At 48.2% G+C, this 20,213-nt stretch overlaps 2 non-coding genes and 1 pseudogene across 2 annotated transcripts; 2 read left to right on the top strand and 1 right to left on the bottom strand.

Annotated features, from left to right (window-relative positions):
* The first annotated feature begins 2,407 nt into the window (after positions 1-2,407).
* LOC126006995 (centrosomal protein of 55 kDa-like) lies at positions 2,408-20,182 on the top strand (annotated as a pseudogene).
* On the top strand, positions 7,749-7,855 carry LOC126007414 (U6 spliceosomal RNA). Its single transcript, XR_007494989.1, has one exon. It is a non-coding gene; the product is annotated as a U6 spliceosomal RNA (small nuclear RNA).
* On the bottom strand, positions 13,239-13,345 carry LOC126007381 (U6 spliceosomal RNA). The gene has a single exon (XR_007494957.1). It is a non-coding gene; the product is annotated as a U6 spliceosomal RNA (small nuclear RNA).
* Positions 20,183-20,213: the final 31 nt, after the last annotated feature.

Here is a 20,213-nt window from a genome sequence, read left to right on the forward strand (position 1 = left end):
AGAGAACCCAGGCTGAGAGTTAAAATGAAACTTGATATGACAGAAATCCTACATGAGTGAGGAGTGGGGTGTAAGCATGACTGTTTTTCTTTTTTTTTTTTTTTTTTTTGTGGTTTTTGGGTCACACCCGGCAGTGCTCAGGGGTTATTCCTGGCTCCAGACTCAGAAATTGCTCCTGGCAGGCACCGGGCCCATATAGGACGCCGGGATTTGAACCGATGACCTCCTGCATGAAAGGCAAACGCCTTACCTCCATGCTATCTCTCCGGCCCCAACATGACTATTTTTCAATGCACCCTGTAGCATCTTACCCAATCCAACCATGACCCCCAACTTAGGGTTTCCCCCAGACTCCCAAGGAGGGGGAGGGAAACAGGAGGCAAGGTGCCACACTTAGGGGCTCTGGAGACAGGCAGGGGTGAGGTGGGTGATTGGCACCTGTTTTGGTACTTTGAAGATATAGGAAGGGGGCCCATTCTCTGGTTTCAAGAGCTGTTTGTCAGATCACAAAAGAGTAAATTGGGGTGGGGGGCGAAGGGTCAGGTGAAGGCAGAGAAAATTGGACAGACTGGCACATTACATGGCAGATGTTTACACAGCAAAAAATACATCATGCAAATATAACGGTTCCTGGATGACCACCCCGGAGCTGCTGGGTCGTGGCCAGGACTTTCTGCAAGGGCCTTACTGCTGCTCTTTGGGAATAATCCAGGCTGGAAAATATGGGGCCTCACCATCCCAGATCCTGTTCCCAGGCAGGGGTGAGATGGGTGGTTGGCACCTGTTTTGGTACTTTGAAGATATAGGGAGGGGGCCCATTCTCTGGTTTCAAGAGCTGTTTGTCAGATCACAAAAGAGTAAATTGGGGTGGGGGGCCAAGGGTCAGGTGAAGGCAGAGAAAATTGGACAGACTGGCACATTACATGGCAGATGTTTACGCAGAAAAAAATACATCATGCAAATATAACGGGTCCTGGATGAGCTAGACATTATCTTCAAGGACCTGTTGCATCCAGAGCCTCGTCCTCCCAGAGGCCATTGCTTGCAGTTGAGAGGCATGGTCAGGGGGGCACAGAGGCACTGGACATTCTGCGTTCACTCTGGACCATCTTTATCCTTCTTGAAAACTCAGACTGGCCCTGCACTGAGCTCAGTCATGTGTGTATGTTAAGGGAGAGAGAGAGCTGAACAGGAGTTCTGCTGCTGGTGGGAAATTGGGAGAAAGATTCTGGAATATGGAAATAAAAATAGCAGTATAAGGATAGAACACGTTGAGGAGAAAGGTGTTAAACTATGAGGGTGGGGGAGGGCAGAGGAGACAGGCAGGTATAGAGGCAAAATCTGAGAGGACTGTACTGAGGGGAACTGCCTGCATTTTGATGAGGGGACGTGCAAGTCTTTTGAAAGCAGGTGGATGCCACCACAAAGGTTCTAGTCTGGGAACCCCATGATCATGGAGGGTCTCTCTCTCTCACACCCATCTGTCTGTCCAGCAGTCAGGTGGTGTGAGGGAACAACTAAGTCATTGGACAGATGAATATTGGCCCTTTCCTGAGCTGTAGGAAGCAGTGGGGATAGTGAGGGAATAAGGAGGCATGGGGTGGGCAGCAAGGCTTATTTGCAAAAGCAACTCCTGAACCAACAGGCAAGTCTTTTTACACAGACTCTGATGACATCTTTTGCTTTTTCCTGACAGCCCTGGGGAGTCAGGTGGACGTTAGGAGGCTCGGTCATTACCCAGATTTGTGGGCTATGCAGTCATCCTGCATAGAGCCAGTATTTCCAGACATCCCCCAATAGAACAAGTCCTAATTGTCAGTGAAGGAAGCAGAAAGTCATTGTCACCTGTTACACTTGCTCCCAACTTCCTGGCTATCTCACCTGAATAAGGGAGACCCACCATAACTGGGAGGGTTCTGGTTGGTAATTTAAGGGGCAGTCTGGGTAAGGGCAGGAGAAAGATTCAGCAACAGAGGCTGAGAGAGAAAAGACTCAGCATGGAGAGATGAGAGAGACAGGATAGATGCAGGAGCAGGAAAGAGGCTGTTTAGCTTAGATGCCATGCTGAGATAAGCACATGGCAGTTAGGGCCTAATGTCTCCTGAAATCTGACTGCTGTGGATAATTTTCTCGCCCTTCCCCATTATCCTGAACTCTCAGATGCGCTTGCCTAAAGGGGCATCAGGCACCAGGCAGACTCCATGCACCACCAAGGGCGATATAATTAATATTTAAATCAACAATCCCTGGATCCTGACTGCCTGGAGTCTTGGATGCAGGGCAAGAATTTGAACCCAAGTTCTTCCCAACCTCCAACTTTCCTCCAAATCCCTCTCTGATTCCCAGTCTCTCAGCCCCTGAGCTGGACTGACTCTTGAACTCTCTCCTGGACACCATTGAATACATCATGAAGATACGGGACCGAATCCTGCACTTCCTGCCGATTAGCTGCATAGAAGAGGACACGTTGACCATCTTTCAATGTGAGGTTTGGGAAGGGCTGGGGGGAAAGCTCTACTGCAATCAGGGAAGAAGGGCAGGAAGAGGCAGGGTCCCCTTGACTGAACCCCAAAAGACTGGAGAATGGGCAGACTATGGCCTCAAGCCTGCCCCTAGAGAGAAGATGCCCTCTCCAGAGGCTCTTTCTAGTCTTACATTAAGGCAAGTTACCTAGGGAGATGGGATGCAGCGGCTCTTGCTTGCTTCCAGCACTTTCACTGATTTCTTGGCCAACCTGCTACATACAGTCAGGATGAATGAGATCTGGAATTGTGTTGGTGGGGTGATGTTTGCAGAACAGAATTCCAGAAAACATTTGGGCTTGGGATGAGGAGGCTTCATTTGCCCCATTCCCTTTGTGAGAAGACAATGATGAATAGAAATCCCAACTCTTCTTTTCCCTCAGAGTGTTCAAGTCAGTGGTTACATATTTCCCAATTATGTGGATCTAAATGCAGAGAATGAACAAGAGAGGAAGAGTATGCTCAATGAATGAGATGGCCATCATGGCTTCTGACACTCAACTCCTATGTGACTCTTGGTGCCTGACCAAAGACAGAGAGGTGGGAGTAGCAGGGATGCTAGAGGAGGGAGGGCAAGTGTAAGGCTAGAACCAAAGCAGGGTGGGGAAGAAGCAGTGTGTGTGCACCTGCTGGGACAGGCACATTCACCCACTCATCCAGGAGAGCAGGCATCTCTCCCCCTTTTCCTGGAAAGGATAGGATCAGCCAACACTCTGGTACTCATTCAGCTCATGGGCAAGTAGCAATTTGGCTGAATTTCCAGTTACTTCTGATGTTCTGAACCTTGGGCTAGGCCCTCAGATTAAAGGAACCAAGAAGGCCATCCTCGTAGATTTTTGTCTGGCCTTTATTCCTAAAATTGATCCCTGAAGTTTATTCTTCCTGGTTTATAGCATGATCCCTGAACTTTCTCCCTGAACCAAGGCTCATACTGTCTCTTTGGGCACAGGTGACAGAGGAAATGCTGGGTCTATTAGGCCTCCTCTTCTTTTCCAATCTTTGTCAAGATTGAAAGACCAAGTGAACTGGGTATCAGAGAAGTTACCATCCGTCTTATCAAGAGATGGGATCCCCATCTTTATTTCTCAAATGAGTGGGGGTAGGTCTGAGATAAAGATCTAGGCTGGTCATGCATTGCATGTTTCTTTTTCTTTCCTTTCATCTGGGGGCTATACCTGGCTGTGCTCTGGTCATGCTCCTGGCTCTGTGCTCAGGGGCCAAGGCTTACTCCAGATACTCGAAGAATATTTCCTTGACCCTCCCTCTGACCAGGTTTGAAGGATCCAGTTAGCACTAAAAATACCAGCACTAGATATAATCATGATGCGCTTCCCACCCCCAGCCCAGTCATCTCCAAGGCTTAGTTGGGGGGGGGGGGCATCCAGCCCCAGGTTGGCTACCAAGAGCTGGATGCTCTAATTCTCTCCATTGAGATGAGCCACACCTCAATTCCTTCTAGAACCAGGGTGATTTCATAGCTGTGGAAGAAAGTTGGATAGATAGAGCATTGAAGGAGCCCAGGCCATGGATTAAGGCCTTCTACCTTAATCCTGCAGCTGACCTGAAGGAGTCAGGTTGAGATGTAGCCGCAGTTCACCTCACCCCCAAGTTGTCTCTGTGGTCAAAGGAGCAGTGAACCCACTAGCAAAACAAGCAGACTTTTACCGTCCCTACCACCCAGACTTCAGAGCATTTTTAGTGGTCAGGATGTCAGGTGGGGTTCCTCTGTGACCCTGGGAATTGAGTCAAGAAATTATGATGGCCCCAAAAATGACTACTTTGTGAGGGCATGGAGGATCACACAGTAGAGGGCTAGCCAGGTTGCCAGGAAGAGATTTGTAGATGTCTCTTGCCTAATATGGAGGGTATTAACCCCCCACACACACTCCCCTATTTTCTATTTTTTTAATATATTTTTATTTAAGTAACATGACCATAGTTGGGTTACAGTCATAACCAGAACACCCCCCCGTTCACCAGTGTAACATTACCCCCTCCCTCCTCCCCCTTTCCCATCCCCTACCTGTATTTGAGACAGGCATTCTACTACAGTTATTTGTTGTTTTTGTTTTTCTTTTTGGGTTTTTGGGCCACACCCGGCAGTGCTCAGGGGTTACTCCTGGCTGTCTGCTCAGAAATAGCTCCTGGCAGGCACGGGGGACCATATGGGACACCGGGATTCGAACCAACCACCTTTGGTCCTGGATCTGCTGCTTGCAAGGCAAACACCGCTGTGCTATCTCTCCAGGCCCAGTTATTTGTTTTTAAGTTCAGTTAGTTGTATTTTATTTTCCTTGAAGGATAAGAGTAAAAAAATATAGTAAAGGTGTGGTAGTGGCAATGTTGTTTGCATAGGTCCAGAAAAATGAGAAAATGGAAAAAAAATCCTTGACCTGATTACAAAAAGGCCTCACTCCAGAAGTTTATTGGCATAAGACCGACTCTGGGTTCCAGGCATACCAGTCCATCCAACTAGAGTCATTCTCAAGGTTCCAGTGAAACTTTTTCACACTTTAGCTTTAAAGACTCTGGATTCTGTGCATTTCTTTCATCGATGTCAGGCTGATGTGGAGCATCCTCTAGTTTCAGCATACCATTCAATGTGGAGCGATCTGCCCTGCATGCAGACTGTTGCTGAATCGTCTGGGTGTTGGGAGCGCTCTTTGGAGTAAGTCAATGCCAAAGCAGTGTAGGTCTTCCCTGGTAGAGGCTTGGATCCTGGTAATGTTATAGACAATTGTGGTTGTTTCCATAGATGGTATCCATTGTTCAGGTGTGTGTGGGCGATGCCCATTCTCCTGAGGCTTAAGCCAAATCATTATGCCAATGTTCAGGGTAAAAGGCCTAATTACATTACCAAATATGTGTTCCCATCTCTATTAGATAAGAACTTGTTTGCATATGTATTATTTTCCCATTTTAATGTGCCTATGCAAAAGAGAAGCAATGCCACAATATATTGTTGGTGCATCTGGGGGCCGACGAATAAAGTCCAACATTCCCCGTAACTTGGTTCAAACATGAAATCTATACAGAGTATAGTATTGCTTATAAAACAGATCTCAAAGGGGGAAAATCAAACAATCAAATAACAAATCCAGTGAGCAAAATTGTCATTATATGAGGATGTTCGAAAAGAGTTATAGATGTTAAGAGAATACATCTGAGATATACAAAAGAGATACACGTGTCCCTTTCATGTTTTAGAAATAGTCAAGAGGGGGCGGGTATTTCCAAGACACCACTTTGGTCTGTGATTTGGACAAGTGAAGAGAACATGGAGTCATGTCCTCCCCTTGTTGCCTGCTGAAGCTTCCGACCCCCTGAGAGGCATTTGCTTCCTAATTGCTGGAAGTTGAAAGTTCACCAGTCCCCTCCCAGCCCCTTGCAGGAGCAAGGAAACCTGGGGTCTCTTTTAAATTGCACCTCTCTGGAACCACTTGCTGGGACCCTGAGCAGGTGTCCAGAAATAACCCTGGGGATGGGGAGGAAGGAGAGAGAAAGCTGTGGGGGGCAGCCGAGGCTATATCTTCACCTTATTTTGGCCAAAAAGCCTGCAGCACAGAACTTTGCCGTGACGCGTTGCCTGCTGAAGCTTCAGACTCCACCCAAAAATTACTGTGAAAGATATGTCATCCACCTTGGCCAAAACAAAAATCATTAGTACAGAAAAATGGTTAAATGTGGGGTAACAAGAGATGGGACACTCCCCTATTTTCTTTAACTGGGGCCAGGGGAATTACCTCTGTCATTGGCCAGGAGTTTCTAAATTCTGCTTGAGAAATTACATGTTCCAGTACTGGAGGGGCTGACATTAGGTTACAATCTCCAACTTGGAGGAGGATGTGTGTGTCCATGTGGGTGTGTGTGTGAACACTCTACATGGACCGGGGTCCATTGTTTTAAATACAAACTTTACTGCAAATATAGACATTGATTTTTTCCATACAGGAATCTCTGAGTTGAGGAAAACAAGTTCATGCCATTCGGTTTAAAACAGCAAACTATTCAAGGAGAGCTAGGAAAGGAAGAGAGAGAGAAGAAAAGAAATGAAGGTATCCCCTCAAAGAAGAAACGGAAAAGATTCTCTCACACACCCACAATCCCATACCCCAGGGTTGGGGAGGAGGTCCACATGGTGAGGGGCTGAATCACAGGTTTATATCCTGGACCCAAGAACAAAATCTGCAAGACCCAAAGCAGGTGCCATCAATCCTTCCTGAGAACAAAGGGAAGGATTGCGTTCGACACCACTGTCTAGACCTGTGCTTGTTTGTCAGGGAGCAGGGGGAAGGAGAAAGGCTTGGACATTCCCACCTACCCACTCAGTCACTCCCCAATTCCTCCCTGGCTGAGTGCTCAGCCAGGGCCCAGGAGGCCAGAAACAGGCGTCTTGGGGTGTCCCAGGCAGGCTGGGTGAGGGAGGCAAAGTGTAAATACTGGTTTTGTTTTCAAGGTGCAAGGGTAGCAGGTGAGCTCAGCCCCCAGAGGAGAGAACAGCATTGGGGTCTGGGGTCAAGAGTGCCCAGTATTACCATGGGCCATAGACCTTGAGGTGTGGGGAGGCCTATAGGCCAGGGAAAAAAGCCTGAGTATTCAGACTGGCCTGGCCATCCACCCCCCTTTGCCCCTACTGTGCCAGCAATGGGATGTTAAACTCTTTTTTTTTTTTTTTTTTTTTGGTTTTTGGGCCACACCCGGTGACGCTCAGGGGTTACTCCTGGCTACGTGCTCAGAAGTTGCTCCTGGCTTGGGGGACCATATGGGACACCGGGGGATTGAACCGCGGCTAGCGCAGGCAAGGCAGGCACCTTACCTTTAGCGCCACCGCCCGGCCCCGGATGTTAAACTCTTGAAGGACCCAGGAGGGGGACTTGAGGCCAACCAAGCCCCAGTTCCCCCCAACTTCCTGTAATTGGGGGAGCTGTCATTCCTAATAGGGTTCAACCCTGCCCCTTCCAACTGTTTCCTAATGTAGTACAATCTTTTGCCTAGTGTCTGTCCCCAAGGATCATAGGTTGTGCTGGACCCTCCCTTGTCAGCCCCTCTGGTGGCCCTTCCATTATCTGGTCCCCAAAGGCCTGGTGTCTCCCTGATTTCCTGCAGGCCTCTAGCTTTTCTCCATTCACCCCCATTTTTCTTGTGCTTCTCTTGCCCCTCTGTAAAACTTTCCAAAAGGGAGGGAAAGGAGTGAGCTAGCAATTTCCCATTAAAAAAGCAAAACCAGTGCTCCCTTCGGCAGCACATATACTAAAATTGGAACTATACAGAGAAGATGAGCATGGCCCCTGTGCAAGGCTGACACGCAAATTTGTGAAGCATCCATACTGCCAGGGCCTTAGGACACTCAAGCTGGCAGCAGCTCTCTTCAGACCCTGCCAGTCCCAGACAGGGCATAAAAAGAAAGGAGCTGAAGCCCCGCTCATCCCCCATGCCAAAGAAGGGCAAACATTGATCATAGAAGATCTTGAACTTTTTTTTTTTTTTTTTTTTTGGTTTTTGGGCCACACCGGGCATTGCTCAGGGGTGACTCCTGGCTGCCTGCTCAGAAATAGCTCCTGACAGGCACGGGGGACCATATGAGACACCGGGATTCGAACCAACCACCTTTGGTCCTGGATCGGCTGCTTGCAAGGCAAACGCCGCTGTGCTATCTCTCCGGGCCCAGATCTTGAACTTTTTTTTTTTTTTTGAACTTTTATTAAAATTAAAAAATAAAACTGAAGGGAAAACCAAAGTTTACAAATGTAAAAAAAAAAACAAAATCAGAAGTTTAACCAGGAAGTGATGGAGCCAGCCCAAACACTGCCCTCAAGGGCAAACACTGGCCTATTTCTCCCTATTGGTTGATTCCACACTGGCTGCTCCGCTGGCCCCCATGGTTAGCCTGGATATGAGCTCCTCAGACCTTGCCTTGGCACCACCATTACCCTCTCCTGATTCATGGAGAAGTGCAGAGCCTGGAGGGGGCTTCAGCTGACAGAGGCAGATTCCATAAAGGGTTTCCCCATCAGAGTTCAACTTGTTCCTCCCCACCTACCCTCCACTTTCCCTCCTGATGTCCATTTGTATCATAGCCCAAAGGGTGGGCCCAGGGCCCTAGGAAAGAACTGATCCCACCACATCAAGTCTTTCCTTTTCATAGCAGGTTTCCTGGTCCCCCACAGAGACTCCAGGACCCCCGACATCTTTACTAGTCAGATCCTTCACTCCTTTCACCCAGCACAGCTTCTGTCCCTTTTCCCTTCCCCAGATTTCCCTTTTCCCTTTGACTGACTGGACTCCGCCTACTCAGGACTTTCTAAGCCCAAGGCCTGGCTAAGAATTTGGCCTCAAGGTATACCTAGACAGTCTTTGTTAATTAATTACCCCCACTATGCCTTTGCCTTGAAGGGGCGTGGGGAGAGGACAACTTGGACCAGACCCCACTGCAGGACCCCTTCTATGGACCAAAGGGCCTGGCCTGGTCCATGCAGGGGAGCACCCAGGCAGAATAGTTCAAATGAAACTTGATATGACATAAATCCTTCATGAGTGAGGAGTGGGGTGGCTAGCAGTGCATTTCTCAATGCATGCCCTGTGGCATCTCACCCAGGTCAACTGTGACCCCCAACTAAGAGTCTCCCTCAGACTCCCAAGGTGCTCCATGGCTCCCTAGTTCATCTGTAAATGCACTATGGGTCTCTTCCATTGCCCCCTCTGCTTCATCTGTCTGCAGAAGGGGAAGTATGGGGACCCCTTACTGTCCCAGCCCCCCAGCCAGGTTCAGGGGCAGGGGGCCAGGAGGGGAGATGGCACTTTGGGGCCCTGGAGACAGACAGGGTTGAGGTGGGGTGGGTGGCACCAGTTTTGAGTCCTATGCAGAGATAGGGAGGGGGCTGTTTCCTAGATTCAAGATCTATTTGTCAGATCACAAAAGAGTGGGTTGGGGGGGGCAAGGGGCAGGGTGAGGGTAGGGGAATGGGACAGACTGGCACATTATATGACATGTTTGCTCAGAAAATACATATCATATACAAATATAATGTTTTGGTTCTGTGCCTCCCCCTAGGCAGCCTTGCCACACCCAAGGCCCATCCAGTGAGATGGTGGGTGAGGAGGCAGGGTAGGGAAGGACTATTCTGGGTTTCCATGGGGTTTCCCCTCTTTCCACTGCTCCCCAAGAAAAGTCTTTTTTTTTTTTTTTTTTTTTTGCGAGTGTTAAATTACCCCCAAAAAGAGCCCTGGGCAGTGTCTGTCCTTTGCTTTATGGGAATAGTTCCCCAGGCCTCCTCCTCCAGCAAACCCCACAAAAGAAGGCCAGTAGGGCTCAAAAACTAGATGGTGGGCGGGTCTATCTTTCTCAGACCCCCCTATTTATCGCCCTGTTCCTCAAGAGTCCTAATCCAGAGCTCAGCAACCACCCTAAACAGCCCTCAAATTTTAAGTCGAATCCACTGAGGGACTGAGAATTACAGGCCTGCCCTTAGGCAGTTTTTATTTTCCCCAAGGAAGAGCAGAACCACACCAGGGTGCAGGGCAGGGTGGACACAGCGACAGGAGGGCCAAGCTCAAGTCCATTGCCCCCTAGTCCCCAGCTGCAGAGAGAACTAAGGCTCTGACACCCCAGGACGCTGAGACCGTGAAACTTCACTCCTGAGAAAGGCTGGCACAAGCTCTGCCTGGCTTCCAGTCCGGTGGCCCTCTGGCCACTGCACCCAGGACCCGTTGCAGCCCCCTTGGAGTCCAAGCCCAACTGTCCCCAACTGTCCAGCTGCGGGTTGCCATGGAGACCCACAGGAGAGGAGCCCCGGAACCCAGTCCCGCCCCCACCGCGTGCTGTTTGGGTTTTGTTGGATGTTAGGGTGGAGGGTAGCAAAGGTAGTTAGGGGAGGGGTGGCTGTTGCCATGGAAACGCTGAGGACCATTAGGCAAGGGTGGGGGCAAGGGCAGCAAAGACGAGTGTGGTGGTGATGTGTGTGTGCAGGCGATGGGGCCGTGTTGCCCAGGGTACGTTTGGCCTCCATCCCTGCCCTGATGGGGAGAAACTGCCCAGTGCCAGGGGGCTGGAGCTCTGCAGGTGCTGAGGGGCGGGCGTGGCCAAACCCCCCCCCCCATTGCATCTCAAATGCAGCCCTCTCACCCACTCTGTCCCCAAGCATCTTGGGGCCTCTGGGACCACTACTCAACCCCCCAAGGGCCTCTGTGAACTGTGATGCCCGAGAAGGTGGGTGTGATGGGGACCCCTTTTGCTAGGACTCCAGGGGGCCGCTTTCCAGCATTCTTGGCCTGCAGAGCAGGGGAGGTTTCTTTCTAGGGCTTGGCCCTGGCACCCACTTTCCAACCCCTCCACCCTCCATGTCTTGGCTCCTTCGCCCCCACCCCTGCCTCACTCCAGACCTCAAGGGCTTCAGTGTTTCCATGGAAACAGCCACTCTTCCTCCTTTGCTACCCTCCACCCAGCATTCAACAAAGCACGAACTGCACGCGGTGGGGGTGTGACAAGGGTTCACGGGGCTCCTTCCCTGTGGGTCTCTAGGGCAACCCGCTGCTGGACCTTAGGGCCAGTTGGGCTCCTGGGGGGACTGCAACGGGTCCTGGGTGCAGTGGCAGAGGGCTACTGGACTGGAAGCCAGCAGAGCCTGTCAGGAGCGAAGTCTCGGGAGTCTCAAGAGTCTTGGGGTGTCAAAGCCTTGGTTCTCTCTGCAGCTGGGGACTAGGGGGCAATAGACTTGAGCTTAGCCCAGACTTTAGCTTAGCGGCTGTGCCCACCCTGCCCTGCACCCTGGTGTGGTTCTGCTTTTCCTGGGGGTAAAAAAAAAATCTGCCTAAGGCCAGGCCTGTTCTCAGTCCCTCAGTGGATTCGGCTTGAGATTTGAGGGCTGTATTGGATGGTTGCTGAGCTCTGGATTGGGACTCTTGAGGGAGAGGGGGATAACGGGGTGGGGGGGTCTGAGAAAGATAGGCCCACCCACCGAATAGTTTTGGAGCCCAAATGACCTTTTGTGGGATTTGTGAAGGAGGAGGCCTGGGGAACTGCTCCCACAAGGCAAAGGACAGACACTGTCCAGGGCTCCCTTTGGGGGTAACTTAACACTTGCAAAGAAAAGACTTTTCCTGGGGAGCAGTGGAATAGAGGGGAGCCCCATGGAGACCCAGAACAGTCCTTCCTTACCCTGCCTCCTCACCCACCATCTCACTGGATTGGCCTTTGGTGTGGCAAGGCTGGCTAGGGGGAGTCACAGAACCAGGACTGTTATATTTCTATGATATATTTTTTTCTGAGCAATTATATGTCATATAATGTGCCAGTCTGTCCCATTTCCCTACCCCCACCCTGCCCCTTGTCCCCCCCAACCCACTCTTTTGTGATCTGATAAATAGATCTTGAATCTAGGGAACAGTCCCCTCCCTATCTCTGCATAGGACTCAAAACTGGTGCCACCCACCCCACCTCAACCCTGTTTGTCTCCAGGACCCCAAAGTGCCATCTCCCCTCCTGGCCCCCTGCCCCTGAACCTGGCTGGGGGGCTGGGACAGTAAGGGGTCCCCATACTTCCCCTTCTGCAGACAGATGAAGCAGAGGGGGGCAATGGAAGAGACCCACAGTGCATATACAGATGAACTAGGGAGCCATGGAGCACCTTGGGAGTCTGAGGGAGACTCTTAGTTGGGGGTCACAGTTGACCTGGGTGAGATGCCACAGGGCATGCATTGGGGAATGCACTGCTAGCCACCCCACTCCTCACTCATGAAGGATTTATGTCACATCAAGTTTCATTTGAACTATTCTGCCTGGGTGCTCCCCTGCATGGACCAGGCCAGGCCCTTTGGTCCATAGAAGGGGTCCTGCAGTGGGGTCTGGTCCAAGTTGTCCTCTCCCCACGCCCCTTCAAGGCAAAGGCATAGTGGGGGTAATTAATTACGAAAGACTGTCCAGGTATACCTTGAGGCCAAATTCTTAGCCAGGTCTTGGGCTTAGAAAGTGCTGAGTAGGCAGAGGCCAGTCAGTCAAAGGGAAAAGGGAAATCTGGGGAAGGGAAAAGGGACAGAAGCTGTGCTGGGTGAAAGGAGTGAAGGATCTGACTAGTAAAGATGTCGGGGGTCCTGGAGTCTCTGTGGGGGACCAGGAAACCTGCTATGAAAAGGAAAGACTTGATGTGGTGGGATCAGTTCTTTCCTAGGGCCCTGGGCCCACCCTTTGGGCTATGATACAAATGGACATCAGGAGGGAAAGTGGAGGGTAGGTGGGGAGGAACAAGCCAAACTCTGATGGGGAAACCCTTTGTGGAATCTGCCTCTGTCTGCTGAAGCCCCCTCCAGGCTCTGCACTTCTCCATGAATCAGGAGAGGGTAATGGTGGTGCCAAGGCAAGGTCTGAGGAGCTCATATCCAGGCTAACCATGGGGGCCAGTGGGGCAGCCAGGGTGAAATAAACCAATAGGGAGAAGTAGGCCAGCGTTTGCCCTTGAGGGCAGTGTTTGGGCTGGCTCCATCACTTCCGGGTTTAACTTCTGGTTTTTGTTTGTTTGTTTGTTTGTTTTTTTGTTTTTTACATTTGTAAACTTTTATTAAAATTAAAAATAAAACTGAAGGGAAAAGTACTTTTAAGCTTTGCGTTTTTTTCCTTTTTGGCATCGAGGGCAAGTGGGGCTTCGGCTCCTTTCTTTTTATGCCCTGTCTGGGACTGGCAGGGGCTGAGGGAGAGATGCTGCCAGCTTGAGTATCCTAAGACCCTGGCAGTATGAATGCTTCACAAATTTGCGTGTCAGCCTTGCACAGGGGCCATGCTCATCTTCTCTGTATCGTTCCAATTTTAGTATATGTGCTGCCGAAGGGAGCACTGGTTTTACTTTTTTAATGGGAAATTGCTAGCTCACTCCTTTCCCTCCCTTCTGGAAGTTTTACAGAGGGGCAAGAGAAGCACAAGAAAAATGGGGGTGGGTGGAGAAAAGCTAGAGGCCTGCAGGAAATCAGGGAGACACCAGGCCTTTGGGGACTGGACAATGGAAGGGCCACCAGAGGGGCTGACAAGGGAGGGCCCAGCAGAACCTATGATCCTTGAGGACAGACACTAGGCAAAAGATTGTATTAGGTTAGGAAACAGTTGGAAGGGCAGGGTTGAACCCTATTTGGAATGACAGCTCCCCCAATTACAGGAAGTTGGGAGGAACTGGGGCTTGGTTGGCCTCAAGTCCCCCTCCTGGGTCCTTCAAGAGTTTAACATTCCATTGCTGGCACAGTAGGGGCAAAGGGGGGTGGATGGCCAGGCCAGTCTGAATACTCAGGCTTTTTTCCCTGGCCTATAGGCCTCCCCACAGCACTGCAAGATCTATGGCTCATGGTAATACTGGGCACTCTTGACCCCAGACCCCAATGCTGTTCTCTCCTCTGGGGGCTGAGCTCACCTGCTACCCTTGCACCTTGAAAACAAAACCAGTATTTACACTTTGCCTCCCTCACCCAGCCTGCCTGGGACACCCCAAGACGCCTGTTTCTGGCCTCCTGGGCCCTGGCTGAGCACTCAGCCAGGGAGGAATTGGGGAGTGACTGAATGGGTAGGTGGGAATGTCCAAGCCTCTCTCCTTCCCCCTGCTCCCTGACAAACAAGCACAGGTCTAGACAGTGGTGTCGAACGCAATCCTTCCCTTTGTTCTCAGGAAGGATTGATGGCACCTGCTTTGGGTCTTACAGATTTTGTGCTTGGGTCCAGGATATGAACCTGTGATTCAGCCCCTCACCATGTGGACCTCCTCCCCAAATCCAGGGTAGGGAATTGTGGGTATGTGTGAGAACCTTTTCCTTCTCTTCTTTGAGGGGATACCTTTATTTATTTTCTCTTCCCTCTCTTTCTTTCCTAGATCTGCTTGAACACTTTGCTATTTTAAACAGAATGGCAGGCAATTGTTTTCCTCAACTTGGAACATGCAGGAATGAACCCTAAATGTAAGGCCTCAATGATAATCAAGTGTAACCCCAAAACAAGACATTACTAATCCACATGGAGTAATTCCACATCTTGAATCTATGAAGAAGAGAAATCCCCCAAACAGCACCACCCACTACGTAGAGGAAAAGTATTTGGATTTTATGTCTAGGTTTCCAAATATGAAAGTCTTGGGAACAATAGGAATAGATTTTCCTTTGGCCTTGGTGAATCCATCCTATTCCTTGTTAAAAAAAAATGACAGTATTAAAAGTTTCATTGAGACAGGGGCTGTGGGCATATTTATTGGCTACTCAGGCTAGCTGTAAGGGCAGCCATGGCAGTATGTACTGGGAAATGGAACATAGCAAAGGACCTAAGATAAATCCCATAGAATTTGGGTATATCTGTCTTGAAAAGTTTGGAAGTGCGAGTGACACTGGTGAGGGAGGCAGCCGAGGGGCCCAGCAATGGTGTGGAGATGGAATGAATGAGGAATGAGGGCTTGCCTGGAGGCATTGGGAATTCCAAGTCCTCTGGACTCACTCTGTTTTTATGCCCACAGTGTGTGTACAAATTCTTAAGAGTCCTGCAGCTCAGTGGGTCTGGGGCCTTGACACCAAAGGCCTGGTGGATGAGTTCATGGCCTTACTCTTCAAACATGCCGGGAACTGTTCAAACAGGCTGGGACAACTTTTTCATATGTGGTGATCTGCCTCTGCATGAGGTCAGATAAATTCAAGGGTGCAAAGTACCCATGGGTTCAATTAAAGGATAATTTTCTGAATGTTCCTTAGAGAAAATCTCTTTGGGTCGTGGCACAGAGGGATCTTTCTCTGCATACCAAATCAGCTTGGGAACATCTCTAAGCTAGAGTTCCAAGCTTCTTTCACTTTCTCTATTGGAGATGATGGTGTCCTCCAGTCAGCTGGGCCCTCCTCTCAATACAACGTTTATCTGCATAATGACTTGGTTCATACATTCTGTAGGTTTTCCAGAAAGGGCCAATGCCTGGATTCTGGATAGAGCTGGAGATGGTCTCGCATGGAATGGGACATATTGCCTGTATTTTGTAGGCTTGATAGGCCACTGTCTCTTCCCCTAAACATCTAGAAAATGGGCCGAAAGATCCAACCATGCCATGCTGCCTGTGGGAGCTGTCAGACCTTCTCCATGACATCTTTGACTAGAAAAAGACTATGGATTCTTTTACAGATGGCTATTAAGTTTTACATTTTAAACGCATGTCTACAATGTCTTTCCTTTTGGCTCCTAGATTCTGTGGGCTCCTAGATTCTATTTTTCTTTTTCCTATTGCCAAGGGACCCTACATTTCAGGGTTATGTGCTCTGGACCCCTATCCTTGCCTTTGGCCCCTGGTGACAGGCCTCCCAGATCTGATGGCACTGATCTTCCCACAGCTGAACAGAAGAGTGCAATATATGGATTCACTATCTGTGGAAAATGATTAAATAACCTTGAAATGTTTCCTTTTCTTGAGTAAGTGAAGCCCCTGTGGGTGGGGACTCTGGACCCTCTTTGTCCCTTCCTGACATGGGAAGGGGTGTGGGTTGGTAGCATGAAGGGCTTCCACTCTTCTACACAGATGCACATTGTAGCTATGCCAGAAATGAAAGGCCCTGCTCCTCTCCTCCCTGATTTGATACTTTTCTCTTCACCTGGAGCTGCTTTTGGCTTTAGACTTTTTTTTTTTAAAGGCTTTAGACTCTTGCTCAGAAAGGGGCTAACATCTTTCCTGAGCAATCACAAGGAGTGGACTGACCTAATAAGTAAATTGAGGCCTTTGAAAGTGGACCCCTTTAGTTTCTTATTTGTTATTGTATCTCAATCAGTTGGTATTTTCAGCTTGAATTTTGGAATTGACTAAATTGAAGGCAGGAGAGCTGAGCTGGGGCACTCATCTTGGCTGGTGGTTCCCTTTGTTGGAGCGACTGGCTTGTGAATGAACAGCTTGCATTGTAAATTTTCTTGCCTGCTATTTCCTCAATATTCTGTGTGAATTAATTATTCTCTGAGAATTATCAACGTACCATCTTCTTCTGTACTCCCCAGATATGGGGTATAGGATATTCCTTTCTTTTTTTTGTAACTTTGGGACAACCAGATCTCAACCCAACTCCTAAAGAACATCTATTTACAGTGGGGGAGGGAGGCTGGGGTGCAATCGACAAATTCTGACATTCCTTAAGAAAGCCATTAATGTCCTCTGTATCCCTAATGAGCTGCAATAGTGCCCATAAGGTTTTATTTGCATTCTCCTAAGTCAAAGTCTTTACAAGAAATTTCTAGGAGCCGCAGTGGTGGCATAAGAGGTAAGGCGTCTGCCTTGTGTGTGCTAACCTAGGATGGACTGTGGTTCGATCCCCAGGCATCTCATATGGTCCCCTAATCCAGGAGCAATTTCTGAGTCCATAGCCAGGAGTAACCCCTGAGCATTACCGGGTGTGGCCCCAGAAGCAAAAAAAGAAAAAAAAAAGAAATTTTCTAATAGCCAGTGCCAAAGTGTTTACATAGGATTTTCTAATAGCCAGGTCTTTCATTTGTATTTTAAGAGCATCCTGTAACCTTCCTATAGATTCTGCATATGGTTCAGAATTACCTTGGGATAAAATTTCCTGTATACTCTTCAATGGTATCAATTTGTTCCCAAGCTCTTAATGCAATGTCCTTTACAATATTCAATACAGCACATGATAATACAGCCTCTTTTTTGCACGGTAGATAATTAATTTTCCCCCATTAACACCTCATAAGATAAAATCACTCCAGATACTGTACGAGGATAGGTGGGCTCATTCCAACCTCACATTCACAGACATAGACCGTTAAGCCTGGCTAAAGCCCTATGCTATGCTTTAACTATGCCTTACTGCTCATATACATTGCCGGAGTTCAGGCTATTGTGGGGAAATAACAGCCTACCAACCTTGCCAGAAGAAGCACTGGGTACTGATAGATACCTATGGTGCCCCCATAGACACTTATGTTCGCTCTACCACATCTGGGCCTGTTGGATATGCTTTGTTTAGATTGGCCTTGATCTATTTGAATTATGTTACTTGTGTCATGTGAAATGTATATTCTTTGCTATCTGCTTCCTGAGGCTAACTGAACAAAGTTCATGGTGTCAGTATCTATAAAAACTCTTATGGATTCCAAGCTCATCGCCTTACTTAACAATCCTGCTTGCTGGTCAGGAGAGGTTGGACTCCAGCACGCTGGCTTAATAAATCTCGCTTTGTGACTTCCATTGCCAAGTGGCCTCTTTGTCTTATTGCTGTTATCACGAACCTAGAAATACCTTTTATTGTCTTGTTTTGGTTTTGGGCCACACCCAGTGATACTCGGTTACTCCTGGCTTTGTGCTTAGAAATCTCCCCTGGCTTAGGTGACCATATGAGCCACTGTGGGATCTAATCTAACTACAGTCCATCCTGGGTAAGCTGCGTGCCAGGCAAACACCCTACAGCTACCCCACTGTTTCTGTCACCCAGATACTTTTATTTAGTATTATCTGAACTATAAAGTTTGGCTTTAACCCCTTCTGCATATAACATTTCCCATTGAACACACTGAGGTGTTGTAAAACATACATTATCAACTGTCTGAAAATCACGGGGAGAGTCTGAGTCACTTTGTGACACCAAAACTGAAGGAGCTCAACACAATATGCTGATATTGGGCCATACTCTGAACATGCCTTTTTAAAGTGGGTTACACTATCCATCTCAAAGGGTTCATAGAATGAGTCATTTTCCCCAAGTAAGGGAACTGAGTCCCGGTTCACAATATTACTCAGGCGAGAACTCTGTAGCATGGAGGGTAGGGGTGGTGGTAATTCATCCTCTGACTCAGTTCCAGAATGCCCAGTAATTATTTCACTATCATTAATAGAATTAAGGTTGACCTGTGACTTAGTAATGGTGATAGTGTGCTGTGGGTGTGATCTGGGCAAGTCGAGCTTCCTGCTTAGCCTCTAGCTTCACCTCAGTGTGCTGGAGGCACCTGTGGGAAGTGCTGGAAAGTGTCAGGGACCTGCAGCCTCGGGGCTGGGCTGGACTGCCGAGGAGTTTTAGAGTTTCAGAGATGTCATCCAGAAGTTCCCTGTTGCAATTCAGCCCCTGAAGAGGTTGACTGATGGAGGGATGGAGGATGAGGTCTTTCCCCTCCAGCTTGGAGCACGCGTCCGCCACCCTGTTCAGCCGGCGATTCTGAGGTGAAGCGATGGGTAAACAGCTTGCAGACAGTCAGGCTTGTGGAAATATTAGCTTTATTCGGTGGACAAGACTGAAGTCCAAAGCCTCAGCATCAGTTCCAGACAAAAGCCTCTCGCCTTCCACACACCCTTGTTTTTATCCCCCAGAATCAGGTACCACCCAATGGTGGGATCAGATACCACCCAATAGTGGAAGCAGGGTGGGGGCAGAATGCCAGGTCACACCCTAGGGTAGGGCAAATCACCGATCAGGGTAGGGTCAGTAATATAATAATCCCCTAAAATATTTACATACACAACAGTTCCCAAAATTTAAAGGTAAATGGGGATCCAAGCCTCGTAACTCCAGATCTGAAGCAGTACTAGAAACATTTAAAGGATAAATTGAAGCCTTGAAAAACATCCATGGATGAAATCACAAGTGGAAAAGAAAAACTTAGGGAGAAAGAGAGACACAGACTTCTGGAGAGAAATACAAAGAAATATAGTGACTCAAGACCAGTATAGCACTACTGCATTGCTGGAGCAGCTGGAAAAGAAAAAGGAAGGTGAAAGGAGGGAACAACTGCTAAAGTCCTTGTCTGAAGAGACAGATGTATTGAAAAAACAATTGTCTGCTACAACTGCAAAACTTGCTGAACTTGAAAGCAAAGCCAGCACGCTTCATTTACTACAGACTGTGCCTACAGACTGCTTCAACTCATCAATGAATAATATTCATGAAATGGAAGTACAGTTGCAAGATGCTCTGGAGAAGAACCAGCAGTGACTAGTATATGATCAGCAGCGTGAGCCTATGTAAAAGGGCGTTTAGCAAAATCTTTGAGTTGGAACAGACATTTGAAGCAGATGCTCATTCACTTCCACAACCAGCAAGACAGAATCAGAAGGTTATCTTCAAGAAGAAAAGAAAAAATATTACAGCCATCTCTTGGTAGATACAAAAAATAAAAAAGATCTTGAGGTTGAATGGCAAACTGTGACTCGGTTAAATTTTGAACTTAGTGAATTTCGAGAAAGATATGAAGAAACCCAAAAAGATGTTCAAGTTTTAAATCTGCTGTTGTGTTCACAAAGAAAGGTAGATATACAACACATGGAAGATGAAAGGCATAAAGCAGAGAAAGTAAAACAACTCAAGGAAGAGAATGATCTTGTCAGGGAAAAACTTGAAATAGAGAAAAAGAAATCTGAAGAGTGATTATCTCAGGACAAATTTCTTTACACGTCTCTGTTAAAGCAACATGAGGAACAAACGAGGATGGCCTTGTTGGAACAACAGATGCAGGCATGTACTCATGTACTTTAGACTTTGAACATGAAAAGGTTGACCATTAAAATATGCAGCATCAATTACATGTAATTCTTAAGGAGCTCCGGAAATCAAGAAATTAAATAACACAGCTGGAATCCTTAAAGCAGCTTTATGCGTTTGCCTTCATTAACGAACCATTAGTTGCTTTCCAAGAAGAGACTGAAAACAATAAAAGTTGCCTCTCCAAAAAGTCTTACCTATAGCAGGTGGTACAAGCTACTGCTTGTAATGCAT

This window comes from Suncus etruscus, chromosome 4 (assembly GCF_024139225.1).
Source record: "Suncus etruscus isolate mSunEtr1 chromosome 4, mSunEtr1.pri.cur, whole genome shotgun sequence".
Lineage (NCBI taxonomy): Eukaryota > Metazoa > Chordata > Mammalia > Eulipotyphla > Soricidae > Suncus > Suncus etruscus.